This window comes from Crocodylus porosus, unplaced genomic scaffold (genome assembly GCF_001723895.1).
Source record: "Crocodylus porosus isolate Cpor-Errol unplaced genomic scaffold, CroPor_comp1, whole genome shotgun sequence".
NCBI classification, from domain to species: Eukaryota; Metazoa; Chordata; order Crocodylia; family Crocodylidae; genus Crocodylus; species Crocodylus porosus.
In genome coordinates, this window is record NW_017728947.1 from 16,834,360 (window position 1) to 16,856,481 (window position 22,122).

General features: G+C 42.4%; 1 protein-coding gene and 1 non-coding gene across 4 annotated transcripts in view; one reads left to right on the forward strand and one right to left on the reverse strand.

The window, feature by feature from the left end:
- The window catches only part of GALNT18 (polypeptide N-acetylgalactosaminyltransferase 18), a 540,998-nt gene that overhangs the window by 425,241 nt on the left and 93,635 nt on the right, over nt 1–22,122 (reverse strand). The window lies entirely within an intron of this gene.
- On the forward strand, nt 9,462–9,534 carry TRNAK-UUU. The gene has a single exon. It is a non-coding gene; the product is annotated as a tRNA-Lys (tRNA).

Here is a 22,122-nt window from a genome sequence, read left to right on the forward strand (position 1 = left end):
GAGAAGGGGGATGACTAGTGGAGAGGTACCTGGGGAGTCAGATGTCAGGCAGGTTACAATGTGTCATAAATCCAATGTTTATATTTATTCCATGATTTTTAGTATCCAGGAGGTTGATAAAGTAAAGTAGAGTTCATAGGCTCATCTCTGGGAAGTGTTTTATAAGTTTCCTTGAGGATCAGCCTGAGAGATTGGAGAGAGAGTGGTTTTCTTGTGAGAAATGTATCCCCACAGGTAAGTGGGTATTCCTGTCTTTGATAGATTTACGGTGTGCATACATTCTGGTGCGTGGTTGTAGTTTGGTCTCTCCTACATATTTTTCCATCAGGTCATTTGGTGCATTGGATGAGATATATTACATTTCTGGAGATGTAACTAAGATCCGGGAATACTGATGGCTCTGATGTGGGAAGAGCACACGTCAACTGCTGAAACTTCCTTAGCCTGATGAACAGTTTTTGAACCCAAAAGCTTGAACCCACCAGTCGCCGAGCTGGGGGGTATGGGGGGAGGTCCCCCACGTGCTCTGTGGCAGATCTGGAAGTGGACCAGAAGCACTTCTGGGGACCACCCCCGCCGTGCTCCCATGGGATGCTCCATCCACCCCATCATCAGAGCATTCACAAACCACCTGGTACCTTGAGATATGTAGAAAAAAACATTTACAGCTATGTCTGTGTCCAAATCACTAATGTCTCCGAATCTCTCCAAAGCTTCACACCACCCTACGAAGCATGCCACCTGCACCAGGCTGCAGTTGTAAAACTCTCCCATCCAGTGGTAGAAGCATTCCCAGATTATGAGTCTCTAATAGGGAAATTATTTGGCAGAATCGTCAAAATGAAAGGCTGTCACCAGACACTCATCTTTTTCATGACTGACAGATCTACTAGCAGTAACAACCCCGTTCTAAATACTGTGCAGATTCAACCTTCAGTCTGGGATATCTTTTTATTGAAAAAGCAGTTGTAAATCCAGATACATCTTACATTCCACTAATCCACATACTTCTGTTGTACAAAATTGGCCTCAACTCAAAAACCCTCCTCTCCTAAAAATTACAAGGACTATAAGTGTCCTGGGAGCACAACAGTAACACTGCTTTGATTGGCAAGACACTGGGGTGCAGTTTCCATTCATTCTTGCTTCACAGGCCAGCAAAAGTTGATATCTTCACACAAGAGCTGGTCTCAACTCTGAGAAGAGGGAGCAAACTGTGATGGGAGATTCTGCCAGCTAATTTATGTGAAAATCAAAGCCCTGACCCAAGCCAGAATTCTGGACTCAGCTGGAAAGCTGGAAAATACTGCCATTCGCTAGATGGGATGCGTCCTAACAAATATAGGTCGTACAGAATTTTTAATTCTAGGATGCAGATTACATCTCAATTGTATTCATCTTAGTGGTTACTAGGGCTGTGCAAAGCTTCAGTGGCCCATTCGATTTGGCAGAGAATTGGCCCGATTCGGCAGCCGAATCGCTGAATCCAAATTGAATCAGGAGACCCTTTAATCTCTCTGAATCAAATCTGAACAGATTTGGAGATATTCAATGATTCAAATATAGACGCAACTTTAAAAGTTTTTTCTACATACCTCAATGTGCCAGGCAGCTCATAAACACCAAGAGGTGTTCGGCAGCAGACTCAGAAGTGGACCAGAAGCACTTTCACTGCACCATCGTAGCATTCACAAGCCATGCCTAGTACCTCAAGGTATACAGAGAAAACATTTAAAGCTGTGTCTACAGCCGAATTGCTGATTCTCCAAATCAGCACTGAATCTTCAGCTTTGGATTCAGCTGAATCAAATTGGGACAGCGATCCAAATCAACTAATCGAATCACTGTCCCCTGAATCAGGCTGAATCCAAATTGAAAATGACCCACTTCAGACACCCCTAGTGGTTACCACATTATGAGCTAAAATGCAGATTAGGTATAAACAGGAACAGAGCCACTGACCCCACTGAAGTGACATTCCACTGACACTGGCTCTGAATTTGTCCTAGAAAAGCAACAAGTTATATTTAGCACAGCTGATAGCCTGCTCTAGACTCAGCTGCCATGGAGACTGAATCATTTCCATCTGAGTCACGGTTCAAGTAGCTGCTAAGACAGAGTGAAGTAGTACACAGTATGACTGCCCATATGCCAACTGGACTGTAGCTAACCAGCAACTTTATAGACAAAAAATAACTCACCTTCTGTGACAGAGAAATGATCCCTTGCCTATCAAAGTGACAATTTTGATTGCCGGATAGACCAGACCAAGCCAAACTAAATGTACTTCTGCAAGTATGAAGCTAATTCCTAGAAATACTGAATAGCCAGAAAGCTATGAAATGTAGCAAAGATTCCATGATACTGTAGTCTCTCAGGGAAATTCCCAACATGGATAAAGCTGCTCTTTTTGTTTACTGCTCACATTTATTCTCTAATAAAAACAGTTCTTAGGGAAACAGGACGTGTTCAGAGATAGAAGGCACCTGATATAAAATTTCAGTACTTCTTTCACCAGAACAGAAATGGTCACCAAACTATCAGTCAGAAATTTGAAAGATGCCTAAACATGGCATAGAAGTTTAATTCTTATTTTCAAAAGTGTCCTAGGCCTTTAGGAGCCTTAGGGATTTAGGCTTCCAAATGACTTATGCACTTTGAGAATTTTCCTTTTTGGCTCAAGTGACTTGAAAATTTTACATAAAGACCAGATTGTCCATTGTCTTGAGTTTTCATGTGTTTTTCGGTTAAGTCTGCACTGTTTGTAATAAATCTGGTTCTAATAAAAAAAAAAAAAATCGCATATATCAAGTAGAAAATTGAACAAGAATTTATAATACAATGTATTTCTTTAGACTACACACCTCAGTAATGCATTAGGTACAAATAATAGACAAATGATAGACTAGATAAAATAATCTACTGAAGGATTCATACTATGCTTGTCATATGATGAGACGATCAAAAAAATAAAAAGAACAGGAGTAAAGTGGTAGTAGTAATAGTATTAGTAGTAGTAGTAATTGGGGCATCTAGCTGATGATCAACTGGATAATGAAAGGCATCAACAAGAGAGACTAAGTCAAAGGCTAAATAAAGCAGTGATATAGGTAAAATCCCAGCCTAGTTACAAATTCACTTCTTGACTTTCAGTCCTATGCAAGCACCAACACAAATTCTACACCTGCCATGTCCTACTTTAGCCCTCAAAACAGGGTTGTGTAGTGACTGGTGACTTTCAGCCAGAAAGAATTACATTCCCCAGGAGAATGAGAGACTGTTGAGGAACCAGGCTACACACAGGCCTCCAGAATACTTTTCATAAGAAAAGCATAAAGATGCTGACCTACTTCTCTGTGCAGAGGTTAAGGTTTTAAAGTGTTCCATTATAAACAGTATTCTCATATAAAAATGTTGATGATAATGGCAATAAGCCAGGATCCAAAGCTTTAAGTGGTATAAACTATGAGAGTAACACAGAAGTCTAAAGACTTCAGTTTATACCACTTAATGATCTGACCTAATGACAGCAGAAATCATTTATGAAGGAGGTGAAAATCAAAAATTTCTGGTTTTGCAGGAAATTTTGACTTGAAGATTGTTTCCCTTTCAAATCAGCATATACTTTTTCAAATGTACTGAAAAATAGAAAGCCCAAAGCCTAGCTGTCTAAAAGTTTGATTTCAAAATTTTATTTTTTGTTTTATATTTTTATTTTGCCTTTTTCTCATTTTGCCAATAACAATAGTGCATACTTGTCAAACTGCTTCTCTAAAAACTGAAGGCACTTCAGAAGCAACATCTTTTAAGTCTGAATTGATTAAACGAAACCATGTTAAAGTACTTTTAGTGAGGAAGGACATTGTCCATATCAAAAACTACTGGGGAATAACAGATGTGCCTTAGTTCAGAAGTCAGGAACCTATGGCCAACCAGCTGGATCTGGGATTGTGCAGCCATTTGATCTCACCCACAAATGTGGGGCTTTGGCAGCAGTCCTCTCTTTGCACTGCTGTGGGTAGAAGTGACAGCTGTGGCAGCTCTCCTCAAGCCATCACAGGGAAAAAACTGGCAGCAGAAACCAGGTCCTAGCACTCCTCTATCCACCTCTGACCTGAGCTGGGTCATTCCAGCACGCAATCTGAAAAGGTTGTTAACTGCTGCTCTAGTTTGTTTTCCATGCAGACAAGCCCTAAGTCAAACCCGCTCTTAGTGATAAAACAGAACATTTCCAATCAGCAGTGTGAAATAATGTGAGTGGTAATAGTGCAACAAAATAAATAAATAAATAAGCATGTGTGTATAAATGAAGTTTGAAACACAAAAAAAATCTTAAAATTCCCAGATGAATTTTAAAAGTCACAAACAAAAATTCATAGTTTTGTGAATCAATTTCTAACAGGCATGTATGCACACACACACACACATATTTTCAATTCAAATTACTTTTCAAAGGAACATTTTTCGAAGATTGTGTGTTTATATGCACTAAATTAAGTGAAAAGTGTTAAGCATTAACACTGACAAACCATCTCCAACCAGTTGTGCTGACAAGATCTGATTCTTACTTGAATTACTGTTGCACAAATGCAATACTCTTTCTTTGAAGTCAGTGAAAACCTGCACATTTTACTTGCCAGTGCTGTTCCTAATCAAACCAGTACTGCTAATGTTCTGGTGCTTACATTGCATTTACTCCCTCCTCTTTTTCACATTGAAGAAATCTTTAGGAACATATTTTTAGAGTCAAGAAGCATTTTCTATGTCCATCAAGTGTTTATAGACTAAGATCCAGACTGTGCCCTGGTACCAAAGCAGATGATGTAAAGGCAATGGTTTTCAATTTCCAAAGGCTGCAGCAGGAGCACCAACAAGGACAGACTTTGGTGAAGCAGTTTTCCTCTCTATTACATTAAAAATCAAACTGTTATTGCCTCCTGCCTTCTGAAGGAATATGCCTCTTGAGTAACAAAAACAAGGGACAGAAAGCAGAAGCAACCAACCATACTACCATATCTACTCGAATACAAGATGACCCTAAGTATAATACAACCCCCCAAAATTAGATTCTATATATGGAAAATTTACAAATTTGTTATAATTTTCCAGGTATAGAATTTAATTATCTGAGTATTTTCTTGAATTCATCCTCCTCCTACTGCTACAGCATGGAAAATAGTGGCTATGGGGATCAGGGGACTCCCTTACCCTCTGCCCCCTGCAACTTCTTCCTCTGCAGCCTTCTCGCCTCTAACTCCCTTACTATCAGAGCCTGCTCAAGGTCTCCCCAAGCACAAGGTGGAAGTGAGCTGCATCTGACAGTAAGTGGAGGGGGAAGCAAGGGGGGTAGAAGGAATGGAGAGGAAGGAAGAAACTGCAGAAAGGAACAGGAAACTGCTGTGTGTCTGACTCTGACCCTAAACATGACTGTTACAAATTTTAGCACAGTGTAGTACTCCATAAACACTTCTGAGCACCACCACTTTTGTACCTACTTATACATAGCACAAACTATGCAGTCAAGACTCAAAAGTCTCATGATTTACCACATAGTTAGGAGTTTACTGAACTTGAGGATGCAGCCGGACAATTTTAAGGGAAGATCCTGGGGCCAGTCACCATTTTCACTAGCTAAGCACAGTGCCCCTCCCGGCCCATGGCTCTAATTGGCCAGCGGCTCTGGCAGTTCCACCCCTCCCCGCAGATTGCCACATGGCCCAAAACCGCAGCATAATGACTCTGATTAAGCCCTGGGGAAGCCATTAATCCACATGTTATTAAACATAGATTAATGACTTCCCCAGGCTTAATCAGGGTCCTTAAGCTGTGGTTTCAGGACACTCCCAAGCAGTGGGCTCCATGCTTTCAGCAGGCTCACAGAGAAAAAAAAAAAAAAAAAATCAAAGAAACAAACTTACCGGCAAGCAGAGAAAAACTATGTAGTCTTGGAGCAGAGGGGGAAGGCAGAGAGGGGTAGGGACTGGGGCAGAGAAGGAAGGCATAATAAGCAGTGTGCTCTGAAACATGGCATGCGAAACAAAACTAGGTTAGACAATCCAGACCCTTATATTTGTATCCAAATTTTTCCAAAGGTTTCTGTTCAGATCTGATATTCTGGTCCATTCCATTTCAGAAAGTATGTAGGTCCATTGTGAAATCTAGGCTTGAATGTCTCAAAGAGAAAATTATGTGGAAAATCTAGCTGTTTTCTTGGGTTCAGGTTTTTGGTTTGACCTCTTCAACACATAGATGTCTGAAATGTTCTCAAGGTTATTTGTACATCACTGTTTATAGCTATCGATGGTTTTGATTTATATAGTGAACTGCTTTGCTTTATATGGCTTTTGTTGAATGCCCACTTAGTTAAGATGTCAGGTTCCAGTCTCCCTTCACTATAAGCTTTATCCTCCTTTGGTACAAACCAAGAATAATTTGGTAGAAGCTACTGAATTTACACAGGTGTGATTTGGACAAGAGGAGACTCATACTGCAGGCGTAGATGTATTTGTTTTTAATCAAGCTTCCTGAACAGAAAAAAAAAAGCCATGGCTTACTGTAGGAGTCAGCAATATATAGCCTGCAGGCTAACCCACCCCATGGAGACACTGAATCCAACCCATGGAGCTGAAGGGCTTTGTGAGGAGATGTGTTGGGGCTATGTAGGCTTCAGCTGTACCTTTGCTGCAGCCACTTCTTACTCCCCCTCCCCTTGGCTGTAGCATGGGCACAGCTTCCAATCAATGGAGAGTTGTGCCAGGGCTGGGCAGCTTCCAGCTGTGCCTGTGCTGCAGCTGGGAGGCAGGGACAGGGGAGCAGAGAAAAGCAGAGGCAGTACAGATGCAATTTATAGGTCTCCAACCCCAGCACAGTCCATCAGCTAGAAGTTGAGGTTGCACTTAACTGGGAGGGGTGCTGAGAGAAGCAGCCATGGCGCGGTCACCACTTCCATCTAACTGGCCTCGGCATGGATGCGGGGAAAGCCCCCTCCAGCCCCCAAAATAAAATCACTGACATGACAGCAAAGCCACTCTCAACCCTCATCAGACTGGAGCCACGTTGTTCTGGCCCCAGTGTGTTAAAAAGTTTGCTGACTACTGGTTTAATAGTTTAAAATCTGAGCCTTGAGAAAACTATTGAGGCGTATATAAAAATTTCTCCTGTCACGAAAGTTGACTAATGTTCTGAAAAGTATATGGAAGTACTGACTTCCTAAACCAGCTAAGTTTAATTTTTTTAAAAGTCATATCAATAAATTGAGTCAAATTTGACTAATTTATTCCAATCTTGATGAAACTGATGTTTGCTTCTTCCACCTTGGACTGAATTGGTCTTTGTAGGTAAATTGCTTGAATGAGCCCGGCTTGTTGGATGATAATTAACTGAGTTTGGGGAATTTTGCCAGTTGCAGGTGTCTGGGAGTTAGGAGAAAATAACATCTGTTCTCATCACATGGCAGAGAGGCAAATTACAAATTTCAAGTCACTCTTAATAAAATTCTGGAGCCTGAATGTTGAATATAGAGTAGCACAGACATGTAAAAAATAAAAATTTTTCTTGAAAAATGTGCTCATTTTACTAGTTAAAATACAGCACAACTGAATAACCAGGTTCCCCTTCATCACTGTGTCACTTGTTCTGGCATACCAGTATGTTCTCCCAATTTATCTTCATGATCAAAGCTCTTGCATGATTTGCACAGTGTTCATTATAGATACATTGAAAAAATATGTGGCCATATACCAGCATCTAAAAGGGTTTGGCTAGCTAAGAGCCTGAAGCATAGGTTTCAGACATAGGCAAAAGGTAGAGGGCGTGCTATAGACTATTTATCATTGCCTTGTAATTCAGTTGCTAACAATTTTTGCAATTTCTTCAATGACTGCATTGTCTTACATATTTGAGGACATGTTGCTTCTATTTCAAATCACTGGTTTACATGGTGGTAAGGGTATGATAGTTCTATGTATGAACTAGCAGATCATCTAATCCAGCAATGGCAAGGACAAGAATTGTTTGGAGAGGGGAGAGAGTAGTTGTGTTAAGGTCTCCTATACACAACTCAAAACAGGTCATATGTCCCACCTCCATTCCCAACAACACCATGGAAAATTACTAGTTATAGTAACACTATGTGGGTTCATCAGAGAAAAAGAGATGGAAATAAGAAATCAGATCCTCTGGGGGATATAATTTTATACCAAGAAAGAACAAAGTCCATGTTCTTTTATGCTGGGGGAATTTAATCTCTATTCATTTCTTCAGGACCCTTCTATAAAGAGGAGATATTTAAATAAAGTAAATATTACTCAGGTTTTTCTGGGTTTCTCAGATGGCAAGCAGTCTTCAGCTAGACATCAAATCAGTAGTCCACTTGCCATCTTCACAACAAAACAGCCCTATATCATTCCAGTAGTACAAAGTGGCCTTGTTATGGATGGAAATGTATAGTAACTGTGCTGCAACTAGAAGAGAAGGCCTTGTTCTTTAATATTCCCCATCCACTGGACAATTAAAAATGATATTCCCTATGTACAAGATTGTTAAGAATAACCAGAATTACCTTTCATTAACTAAGGGGCATCAGAAACATGGACTAATCGGATGGTCTTAACTCACTGAAGCTCAATCCAGTTGTTTCCCCAATATAGTTCCCCTGTAACTTCATATAAAAGTGACACAGCACAAAGTTGACAAACCCAGATGCGTAAGGAGCATAAACCTTTTTTGGCCTCAAACTTACAAAGGCCTACATTGATAGTTTTCATTCATGTAAATTCCTACTGATTTCAAAGCTACTCATATGAGAAACTATTACTTACGTGAATCTGGAATACTAGTACCAGACCTCAGTCAGAAAGCACCTTCCACAAACAAGTCAGTTTTACTGCCATCATTATATATTTCACTGCTGGCAGCTATACAAAGAGCACTTTGGGATGAATGTCAGACAAACTGTTGACTGCAGTATAACCAATAAAAATGGTAAAGGCACGGCCATGCATTTTAAGGGTTTCATTGCAAACACTACCAAATGTCCTTCTACCGCCTACTTTTCCCTTAGCTCATTTTTCTACATGTGGTACAGGCATGACTGATATTTAACAAGTTATTGCAAGTCAGTCATTAGATCCAGCTTCTGCAGGAATGTGTCAGATGCTTTTATTTCCCACTTCATCTTAAAACAAAAATAGAAACAATCTTTAAAATATATTTAGACTCATTTTTAATGTTAATTGCTAGAAATGTTGCCAATCTGTTTTTAGCAGATGGTTTGCTATTTAATGATTCTGGGTGAGGCAGAAAAGCTTTAATCAATACAACGAAGAGAAAGTTGAAAAATTATATGCAATTTTATAAAAATCAAAGGCATTTTCTACGTATTCTCAAGCAAAAACATATTGACATGCTATTGCAAGGAACAAAGGAACTGTTTGACAGGTAAGATTAGATCCCTAACTAGGGCTTGGGTAACTCAGTTGGTAGAGCATCAGACTTTTAATCTGAGAGTCTAGGGTTCAATTCCCTGTTCAGGCAACAGTACTAGTTCTACACTTGTGGAGAGGAAGATTCTGAATGACAGCCAGCATGGCTTTGTCATGGCCAGGTCTTGTTTTCTCAATCTCATACAACCAAGTGACTCACCACCTGGACAAGAAAGCAGAGGTTGACGTTGCATACCTCAACTTCCAAAAGGCCTTTGATCTAATATCCCATGATGTTCTCATGGGCAAATTGGAGGGTTGTGGGCTTCACTACTCGATAGTCAGGTGGGTAGGAAGCTGGCTGCAAGGTAGGATCCAGGCAGTTCTAATGAATGGATCTGTGTCATCCTGGTAAGAAGTGGCTAGTGGTGTCCCTCAGGGGTCTGTGCTTAGTCCAGTGCTTTTCAACATCTTTATCAATGATTTGGATGTGAGGGTGAAGAGCTCACTGGCCAAGTTCACAGATGACACCAAGTTAATGGGGGAGCATGGTCATGCTTGAAGATAGGCTGCAGATACAGGCAGATATAGACAGGCTGGCAAGTTGGGCGGATCAGAACCAGATGAAGTTCAACATTGAGAAGTGTAAATGCTCCATCTGGGGACAAACAACCCCCAACATACTTACAGGCTTGGTGGCACCAAACTGACTAGCACCACAACTGAAAGGTACCTAGGGGTAATAAAGGACCATAGTTTGAACATAAGCCACCAGTGCAATGCTGTAGCCAGCAAGGCAAACAATACTCTAGCATGCATCAACCGATGCATCTCAAGCAAAACCAAAGAAGTGATTCCTCTGGTTTACTCAGCATTGGTGAAACCACAGCTGGAGTACTGGGTCCAGTTCTGGGCACCGCCCTTCAACAAGGATGTGGAAAAGCTTGAAAGAGTCCAAAGAACGGCCACCTTATGATCAGATACTTGCAAGGCAAGTCATATGAAGAAAAGCTGAGGGACTTGGGCCTCTTCAGCCTAAAAAAGAGAAGGTTGAGAGAAGACTTGGTAGCAGCCTACCGCTACATCAGGGGAATACATCAACGGCTCAGAGAACAACTGTTTACCAAGGCATCCTTGGGGAAAACCAGGAGTACTGGCCACAAACTCCTGGAAGACCATTTGAAGCTTAACACTAGGAAAAACTTCTTCACAGTTAGGGTGTCCAGACCCCTGGAATAAACTCCCTCCAGATGTGGTGCAATCACCTACCCTCGTGGGCTGGACCCAGTGATCTTGTGAGGTCCCTTCCAGCCCCCTTACAATCTATGAATCTAACTACTGCACCTGGAAGCACAGCTTGGGTATGAGGTCAGCAGCCAGCAGCAAAAGAATAGGTATGGGATTATTTAGAAAAGTTGGATGTGTACAAGTCCATGGGATCAAATGTGATGCACTGGAGGGTATAGAGGGAGTTGGGTGATGTGTTTGTGGAGCTTCTGGCCATTATCTTTGAAAACTCATGGCAGCTGGGAAAGGTCCCAGACAATTAGAAAAGAGCAAATATAGTGCCCATCTTTAAGAAAGAGGGAGGATTCAGGGAAATATAGACCAGTCAGCCTCACCTCAGCCCCTGGAAAAATCATGGAGCAGGTCCTCAAGGAATCCATTTCTAGACACCTGGGAGGAGAAAGTGATTAAGAACAGTCAATATGGATTCAAAGGCAAATCATGCCTGACCAACCTGATTGTCTTCTATAACAAAATGACTGGCTCAGTGGATGTGGGAAGAGCAGTGGATGTGATATACCTTGACTTTAGCAAGTCTTTTGTTTGATCTCCCACAACATTCTAAGGACGTTAGTACACAACATTCTAAGCTAAGGAAGTATGAGTTGAATGAATGGGATGTAAGGTGGATAGTTGGCAGGCGATATCAAGTGAAGTGACCCAGAGGTTGGTTCTGAGACCAGTTTTGTTCAATATCTTCAACAATGACCTGGAAGCAGAAATAGAGCATCATATTCTCAGCAAGCTTGCAGATGACACCAAGCTGAGTGGAGCAGTAGATATGCTGGAGGACAGGCCAAGGATTCACAGACCTTGACAAATTGGTGGACTGAACCAAAAGAAATCTTATGAGGTTCAATAAGGACAAGTGCAAAGTCCTGCACTTAAGACAGAACAATACCATGAACCAGTACAGGCTGGGAATTGACTGGCTAAGCACCAGCTCTGCAGAAAAGGACCTGGGGATTACAGTGGACAATAAACTGAATGAGCCAAAAAGTGTGCCCTTTTTGTGAAGAAGGCTAATGGCATACTGGGCTGCATTAATAGGAGCTTTGCCAGCAGATTGAGGGAAGTGATTATTCCCCTCCATTCGGCACTGGTGAGCCACATCTGAGTAAATTGAAGATAGAAGGTTTCTAAAGACCTGGTTAAACAAAGCCTCAGCTGGGCTGATATAATTGGGGATGGTCCTGCTTTAACCAGGGGGTTGGACCAGATGGCCTCTTGAGGTCCCCTACTACCCTAATTTTCTATGATACGTTACAACTACATAAACTTCTCTTTTAGGTCTTTACCATTTTTCAGACTATGTGATAACTAGCAAGAATTTTGCTCTCTCAGTTCTCTCTCAGAGTTAACAGTTCTAAAACAGTAGTATATTTGTTTAATTATGAATAAAGGACCCTGCGATAGATCATAAACAGATTAGTATCAAGCCCCTGAACACAGACCATAAAAAGCTTTACACCTGCTTACCTCTTAAACAAATGTGGATAAAGTAACTTACACATGCCGTCTCTGGCCTTGATGTGTTACTTTCATCAGAGCCACTTATTGCAGTTCAAAGTAGTCAGGGACCACATTGAACTTCAGTTAATTACTCAGTGATTACAGACAGTAGTTTGTCCCTGTTGTCTGAAGATCCAAGTCTAAAAAACTAGTCAACATTTTTTCTCTTTGCATTCTCAAGCTACAAGCTTCCCATCTTGTTGTTACTAATTTCAGGCTGTCATATAGGTATACTTCAAATTCCTCTGAAGCAGTTATTGCTTAGATCAGTGGCTCTCAACTTTTTTAGACCCCAGATGTCCCTCATTAGACTCAAGGCATCCCTTATAAAATGTCAGCTCTTAGTTTTCACTTGATTTTTGACTATAGAAAAAACAAGACAGCAATTGCTTCTCATGCAAAAGAACTCAGAAAGACAACAAGTTAGAATGATTTTAACACTGAATTCCTTTTGAAATCTCTCCATTTGTCTTGTGAATCATGTTCACACACCTAACAGTGCTAACACTGCTATAGCGTCCTGGTTGAGAACCACTGGCTCAGATGTTTTTAGAAAGCATATCTTTTCAAAGATATGCACCTTTATAGACTAACCACAGATATTTCTGTCAAAGTCTTTAATGTGGTTCAACACAGAATAGTTTCGTTGTGACACACAAGTTTGCACTACATCTATGTGGCTAAAGACAGACATTCAAAAGCCTGAGCCTGAATTTATTCAATCTTTCCAGGTTAGTCTAACCTGGCTAGGCTAAAACAGTTTGTAACTGTAGGGACATCCCCTTTGGACTGGGGAAATGCAGGCACATGCCTGCAGTGCCCCAGGCTAGAAACCAGGGGGCACTAGAGCAGCCTTCCCTTCCCTTCCACATTGCTGAGCTGAGGGGTGGTTTGGCCAGGCCCCAGCAGGATGCTCCGATTAGGGTGAGGGCTCCCCCACGCACTACTACTGTTGATAACAGAGCATTTAGTTACACAGCAGGGAGTTACACAGGGAGCTGTTAGCATTTATCAGCCCATAAAATGAAACAAAAGCTTCTCTCATTAGTTCAAGCACTTGTTAAACAACTTTGGCCATGGAAGGAATGGAGGGACATTACCAGCTACCTGTTGATTAGCTCCAAAAAGCCCTAAGCCGACACTGTCCTGTCTGTCTTTGTCCCATCTCCCCCAGCACGGACCGTAGCCAGCATGTGGTCTGCTAACTAATGCTGAGAGATGTATGCTATTCTAATGCTGAGGGGGGGGTGCATACCTGATTGAAGAATCACTGGGGAAGGGGGAAACGGGGCGGGGGGGAGAAAACAGGAGGAAGCCAGGCACATGCTGCTGTACCTGCAGTCTCTGTCAGAGCTCCAGCCAGGGAGCAGAGGGGCAGGGCCAGCCCTGCTGTCCTGGAACAGAGAGCAGAGCCCCACCCATGGCTGCAAAGTATCTGGGATGCTGGGGGAGTCTGGTTTAACTTAAACCAGCAAAGGGTCTGAGACAGGCATTGCATAAACTGGTTTGAGCCAAATCAGTTAAGTCTGATAATACAGTAAACCAGGCTTATCTCAAACCAGTTTCAGCCATTTGCAAAACTGGCTTATATGCACTGAACTTCTGTTCTGCTATAGGTTTAAAACAGTTTCCGATCACTTAAACTAGTTTGTGTGTAAAGTCTGTCCCTAGCCAGTAAGTCCAAATCCCATGTCCTTTCCTTTAACTTTCTGTCTTTCAGGTCTATTTTGCAATGATAAGCATACACACATCCCCACATAGCTTTTATATCCACCTGCTTCTGTACAGCCCCAAAGTGGTATGGAAACAGTAGGAAAGGTCTTGTGAGCATGGGATTCTACATGTTACATACACAAAGTTGTACCACTGGAAGTGTACTGCTATCATTAAACCAATACAACCTCCCTAGTTTGGATACAATCATATACCAGTATAACCACCTCTGTATAGGAAGGGAAGAAAGCTGCATTGATAGACATACCCTTCTAACAATAAAGTCACATCTGTGTTTGTGATGGGACCAGTATCACTGTACCAGGAAAAAAATGTTCCTCTAAATGAAATGGTAAAACTGGCATAAAACCATACTTATGATACTAGAAATTAATGGTTGAGCAGGGCCTCTCTCATTTTACGTGTTAGATTACCATTATGCTGGAAGCCTTTCCTGCTTTACCTCTTTTAGCCGCCCACTGCCTAGCTTGCACCAATTCGGTCTTTGTTAGATTCAGCTACACTCCCAGGCTAGGGACAGAAGCTACACATAAATCGGTTTAAGAAACTGGTTTAAACCTGTAAGTTCAGTACACATAAACCAGCTTCAAACAGGCAGAACCTGGTTTAAGATTAACCTGGCTGAATGTAGTATCAGACACAACTGATTTGGGTCAAACTGGTTTATGAAACTTCTGTCCCAAACCCTTCCCTTGTTCAAGTTAAATCACAGTCCCCCAGCATTCCAGCATGCTTTCCAACCCTAGGTTGTGCTGTGCTGTCTGCTCCAGCAGAGAAGGGTTGGGGCAGGGACTGCCCCCACCCCAGGCAAACCCCAGCTGTGGTCTGGGGCCAGGGAGTTAGGTTAAACTTCTCTTCCCACAAGTACAGAGCTGCCCTGCCTTGCCCTGCTAAAAACTTGCTGCTGGCTGCAACTGTGAACTACAAATCCCAGAGGCACCTGGTAGCAGAAAGAGGAAGTGATAAGCAACCCTGTACAGTCCTACTGCTGTGATTTTGGACTGCAAATCCCAGAGACCTCAGGGGCAGCCGGAAGACAAACCAAACTCACAGCCAATGCTAGCTACATGCCAGAGGGCTGTGCTATAGCGCACCCCCTGGTTTCTGTTCCATGCACAGAGCCAAATTTTGAGGTAAAATGTGCAAAGCAGTATACAACATGAGAGCTGTAGGTGTTTGGGGCTAAGTACAGTCAAAAAGCCTGAGGTTGAACTGATTCACTCTTTGCAGGTTAGTTTAAGCTGCAGAGATTAAATTGAAACAGAAGTGAACAGACATTTACCTTTGATTCAGGAAATTCAGCCGCATGCCTGCAGTGGCTCAAGCCGGAAGTTGGAGTTGCTAAAGCACAGCTCTCTGGCACATAGCCACCATGGGCTGTGTGTTCACTTCCACTTTTTACTGCCTTCAAGGTGTCTGGGATTTGCTGTCCAAGTTCACAGCAGCAGGACTCTGAAGGTTTGCTCATCACTTCCTCTTCCTGCTTTCAGGTGTGTCCCGGGACCCGAGGAAGCCAAGAAGACTTACCGGGACAGCAGGACAAGAGGGACGCCGTGATGAAGGGAGAGCCCGCGCAGCTCGTTAGCCACGTCTACGTACGGCTGCGGCCAGCAGCTGACGGTGACATCAGACGCCGGCTGGGGGGGTTTAAAAATGGCAGCCGCCGCTCCGGAGGCAGCGGTTGGAGAGGGGAGCAAACGGCTGTCAGAGCCATCCCCGCCATTAGCCCAGCAGGACAGACGCTGCAGAGCCGGAGTGCTGGAGAGTCCGGCGGCCCGGAGAAGAGGCAGAACAGCTGGATCACTGGCAGATAGACCCTGAGGCGCCAGATCAGGTGACCGATGGAGGATCAAGACCACCCAGGAGGATTCTGAGCCACAGGAAGTAAGTGCCAAGGCAGTGGGTGCGGGAAGCGCCGAAGAGGGGCGTGAGGCTGAAGGATCACCTGGCAGGAGAGAAAGATCGGGGCGGGATCACCGCCAAGAATAGAAGGCGTCAACTGAAGAATAAGGGGACAGGGCAAAATATCCATCCAGGAGGCATTACTCCTGGGCACTATCAGAGGGTGCTGGTGATAAGTCCATATAGAAGGGTCACTTTGAGGAAGTACGCAGCTCATGGTGTAGGGTGACGGATCGGTGGTGGAGATTATCTATTGCAGTAGGGCTGGGACACCTATACAGGCGGGGAAGGCTGTTATAGAAGTCTGCAGGAACACCACTGAGCAGGTGCAGGGAAGTGGAGGCCACAGGTGGCATGAGGCCAGGGTGTAGGGGTGGCAGGAGTCCCGTATGTAACCGACGAGGCCGACCCGGGACACTGAGGGACCTGTGGACTAGCCCCGCCCCACTGAGATAACAGCAAAGTTGTGGCAGGAGAGAAGCAGGGTTGGTGAAGTGGGAATACAACCAAACCCAGTAACACCAACACTCGGTGAAGAGGGTGGTCACCAAAACGGAGAGCCAGACTACTAGTAGAGATCTACGAAGGCCCATCGGGGACAAGGTGCTTCTGAGATTACTAGTCTACAGTCACAGCCAGCAGTAAATTTGACCTCACCGCCTCCCCTCGGCCCCAGACCACAGCCAGGGTTTACCTGGGGGGACAGTTCCTGTCCCTTCCCTTTCCCTCCCTCCCCCCACAGAGTGGGATGCATCCCCAGCCAGGCTTGCCTCCTCCACCCTCTTATCAGCCACCCCTCACTCAGCTCTCCAATTAGAGAGCCAAGGGTCAAGACCAACCCTGCTCTCTAGAGAAGACAGTGCAGCTCAGCCCAGGCAGGACTGAAAAATATGCTGGGATGCTGAGGGACTGTGATTTAAACTTAAACCAGGAAGGGGTCTGGGACAGACATTTCATAAACCACTGTGACCCAAATCATTTAAATCTGATACTACATTCAACCAAGTTTATTTTAAACCAGTTTCTGACATTTTGAAACTGGTATATGTGCACTGAGCTTCTGTACTGTTACAGGTTTAAACCAATTTCTGATCACTTAAGCTGGTTTATGTATCATATCTGTCCCTAACCTGGAAGACTTGACAGAACTCAAAAAATGAGACCGTAAAAATTGGCTACACCAAGAATGTGACAGCTTGGCTACATACACATTTCTGTTTACTATTTTCTGACTGTATGCTAACTGAATATTTACTATTCAGTAAAGAAATTGAACATTTCAGATTAAATACTCTGTTTAGATATTTCTTTTTCTCTTCTTTAAGAGACCACTACATTAAACTATATCAACTAGATTTAAGTCTTGTATGTTTAAAAGTCAGATTTGGTAGTATTTTCTTCCTTCCTTTCTTTCTTTTTTTTTAATTAACACAAATAAATGTTTATCAAAATCCATTAAATAGAAAGCTACTTTTGAAAGAATGGACAAGACATAATGAGAGAATTTCAGAATGGAAATCATAATTATTTTACTGTCTCTCTGCACTCCTTAGCGGTAATAACAATAGTCTCATAATAACTAAAAAGGTATAAAATATTCATACAGCAGAACATTTTCATGGAGCCTTCAGCTTTTTTTCCATATCCTCCTACTCCCCTGACTTTTTCCCCCATGGTTACTAGCATGGTCACATTTTCAAATCAGAAATACTATATGAATTACAGCGTAATAATAGGTTTAGCCATCCATGCCCCACATGAACAACTGAAAATATGCCTGTTAGTACTAGTGAAAAAGAGAAATGCTGGTTTCATGCTGTGTGATCTTGTAATACCCAGATGGTAAAATAACAAGAATCCTGCAAAAAAAAAGAAAAGAAAAAGAAAAAAACAAAAGAAGAGAAGAAGAACAAAGTGTTTTCTTATACTGTACTTTGTTCCCACCTGTGAGACCTGTTAATTCCAAGTACAGATAATCCTGAAAAAAATTGGTTGTCATAATCAGAACTTTACAGTCACCTTATTTCCCAATGCACAGGGTACAAACACAACTCTGTTGTGCTGGGAGAGTTTAATCAGGCACAGTTTCTTTCATGTAGGGCATGCCAAACATTTGTTTGGAGCCTCCAGCATGTCATGACTCAGTTCAGGGATCAAAAGCATTCAACGAATGTGAATCCACCATGAAAGTGGGGCTAGGTAACTCACTGCTTAGCTTGATGATTCACAAAGTATGTCTCTAGTTAAAATCTGATTACAGTCTCTTAGGTACCAAGCTCTATTCTCAGAACAAAAACTCTTCTCTCCCCCACAACGTCAAAGCTGCAATGACGGTTAAACTGTGGTCTTGAACAGACAAAAATAATGGCATAGCTTCTCTTCTCATTTATTCCTTTGACAAAATCCCTCTCCTTCAAAGTTATTTTTTGTGCCAGTGACCAACAGTGGCAACCTGAATAGGAGGCAAATCCAACCAATGATGCAATCACATTTAGGAAGTGGCTTGGAATTTGAGGTGGGTCATGTCTAATTAGTGGATTTGCATTGCTAGTCAACTCCATTTCAGTGAAAACAAACAAAATGAAAAAAGGTCTGAGGAAATTCCCCTACTTGGTGCCCTGTTCCGTAAGTGGTTACACCTGCTCTCACATGCTAGCAGACCTTGGTTTTCTTTTCTTACCTTCTGTCAGTCCTGTCCCTACAAGACCGTGACTTCTTTGCAGCAGAAATGCTTATTATGAACCAGTAAGCAAGAGGGCCTTGATTTCAATTGCAATATGAATGACACTCATAAATTTTAGCAGAGAAAGGAGAAGAGATGAGGAATCAAAAGTTTGAGAAGACAACTGTTCAAATGTTTGTCATTTGAGAAGACGTACTCCAACATGACAACATGGACCATGTATCTCTCCCTCTAAATAGATACAACTTTCTCCTTATCTCACTCATTTTAAAAGTTAACCAGAAGCAATGCTAGAGAGATCTTACATGGCTGGGGTCTCAGAAATGCATACCCTGGCCTCAAAAAAAACTTTAATTATCATGACAAACAGCATCTCAATTTTACAGAATGCTAGGTCAGCAGAGGAAATCCACTAGAACTATAAACAAAGAACATCACTATGCAGAGGGTATGCTACCCGGCAAAGCAAAGATGTGACCATAATGTATACCCTTACTATTGTCAATTCAGCTATCCCAGTAACAATGGTAGTGAACATGCAGCACTACAGGTTCAGAGCCAAGAAATCCAAAGATGCACCTATCAGATTTGTACAGTCCATGTGGAAGTTCCAGCCCCCAAATCTTCACTTTTATTGGTCCCTACCTCCATATCTTCATTCTTATTTGGCCCGCAATAGCTACATTACAACTAGTGTGGGTATGCCTACTTATGCTAGAATACAGGTTTCTCTCACTTTATGCTATACATGCATTCTTGGAAAACAATGCATAAAGGAAACCCACTTGATAATGTAACAAATAGGGATACATTCCAAGACCTCGACTGCACTGACCCCCAGACCCATTTCTACCAGTTTTACAATACAGTTTTGGTGCTCACCAACAGCAGACAGTACACACAGGCACAGGGTGGTGGTGAATGTTACCGTAATGAGGATGGCAAGTACAGAAACAAACACGTGTCACAGACAAGTGAGGAGCACAGATCCACGCAGGGGACTATATTTTGGTGTGCATCACTCCCACAATGCACCGCACAAAGCAGCTGACTGTGGGCATGTACCAAGCTGTTCATATATGAGTGAATGCACCTACCATAACCAAGTTTTGGTATAAAAAGGTAATCGCATACGAGCGAATTTGCACATACAGAACCCACATAAAGTGAGGGAAACCTGTATCACCTTCATTTTGCTGAACAGGCAACAACTTTAAGTAGCAAAGCACAGCACAGAAAAGGGTGAACTTCTCTTTTCTCCAATCAGAATAACACAGTTGACCTCAATGCAAACCCACTGCATTTTTTTTTAATCTATGGAGAAGAGAGCCAAATGAAGATTCCAGTGCAAATAGAGGGGGGAAAGCTTGGCTTTAAGACAGACAGTTTAAGAGGCAAGAGAAGGAGACAGAATATATATCGGAGAATGCAGAAAGTTACAGGTAACCTCCAGAAAGGTATGAAGCCAGTTTTCACTTTACTGCATAGGTCTTTGTACGGGTCAGGACACCAGACTAAAACTTCAGATCTGATCCCCAAAGTCTTTAAAACAGAAATTAAGGAAAATGGTCTGCCATTTGAGGTCAGCAAAAGAGTTCACCAATTATTAACATTTCCATGGCTTCTATTCTGAACTACAGGCTAAATCCTAAACACCATGCATTATATATGCAGAACACTTGTAAATCAGCATTATGACTTCAGTCTTAAACCTCAGGGACAATCCTAATGCCACACATAACCTACATGAGAGTAGCCTCAGAGCTACTCTAAATTACCACAGCTGCTAACAGCAGCCAAAGAATGATTAAATGAAGCAGATCCCTAACTAAAGTGTCTTTTTCTCAACTACATTCAATACAATGAAAGTGGGTAAAGAAGCCATTGTGCTAATCCAATGATAACCAGGGATTCACCCATGCTGGGAAAATCGTAGCATAACCTATTAAGATGTCTTTGTGGCTACCACAGCAGAGCCAGAATCTGGCCCTGATCTTTTATTTATCATCATGCTTTCTCTTGTTGGCATTCAAATAGGTAGCACCAGATTACTGCATTATGCAGTGCTTTATGTATCTTTCATAACACCATTTCAATGACAAACCCTTCAGCTGAGGGGAGGGAGAGTCAGGAAGGGAAAACAGGACTAAGTAAAACAGGAACTCAGTAATATGCCAGACATTAAAATCCAGATGTTTATCACGTGATGCATACCCACCACAAACAAGTTCCATATTCAATAAGTAACTTTTGATGTAGGTTCCTCTCTTTATTGTTTTATAAATTGCTTAAATGTCTGACATGTCACCATTTATCACACAAAACGTCCATTAATTAAAAGGATAAATATAACATCTGCCAGTGACTCAGGATTCATTCAGCCAAAGAGAGCAACAAGGAGCATGATTCTGTAGTCCAGTGCATGATGCACTCTCTGGAAGGAAGAGACTTAACAACCAGTCCCTTATCCTAATGCCATTTCTATATTTTGTCCAAGAGTTTTTATGTAAGAAACCAAAACAATCCTGTAAACAGGGACCAGAATCCAGGTTTCATCCTTGCACCCTGAAAGTGCCCTAACTACTAAGCTGTAGAATCACATTCCCTCTTGTGCTCTTTTTCAGCCTGAGGGATCTTGAATCCTTCTGCAGAATGGCACAACTTCAATAAGGAGAGAAAAAAGTACTCCCTTCTCCTCCCCCTTCACACATACATACACGCTAGCCAGCTGCACACACACTCGCCAGTAGCCAGGGGATTAGGACAGACTCCTGGGAGGCAGGAGATGTGGATATGAATCTCTACAGGCAAAGGAGCAATTGGATCCGGGTGTTCCACATCCTGGGCAAACTCCTTCAATACTAAACTATAAAAGAGAAAGGCATCAGCATCCAAGTGGTAAGCCCAATCCTGTCTGTGCATATCTAGAGTTCTCTGGGCATGACTACTAGACCAAAAGCCTGACAAGGTACTTAGAGGGAGTCACACCTAGTTTCTGGACCCTAATCAATGTTAGAAATGAACCAGATACTGTCAGGACTGGGGCACTCCTACACAAGCGCAGAAGCAGAATGTTTAGGAACATCCAGGTTACAAACTACAGAGCTCATAGACTTAAGGCACTTCCAGAGTTAAGCAGCAGTTGATGGAGATTTTCAGGATCTCTGTATAAAAGCACTTAAGTTCTGGCTATGTCTTTCTTTGGATCAAAAAGCTACTTCGGCATCTAAGTCCCATGGATTGCAAAGGGAGGGTTGCATGGGAGTGTTTGTGGGGGGAGGAAGAGAGACAGACACTCAAAATATCACAGCAATGAGGGACTGCATACATTCCCAAAACATCTATCTACTAAGTTATCGCTACCTGGTAAAACAACAGCCTATTAATATAGATGGTATCTATCACTGATGTGGACTGTTTACTCAATTTTAACTCAAATCAGTGACCTTACTACAAGCATGAACCAAAATCTCCACAGCCCATCTGCCCTGCCCCAGATGGAACACAATACCAAAAGGCAAATTCTGTAGTCACACCTTAAAATTCACAGGCAGCCCCATAAATAAATGGGTTTACATAGTC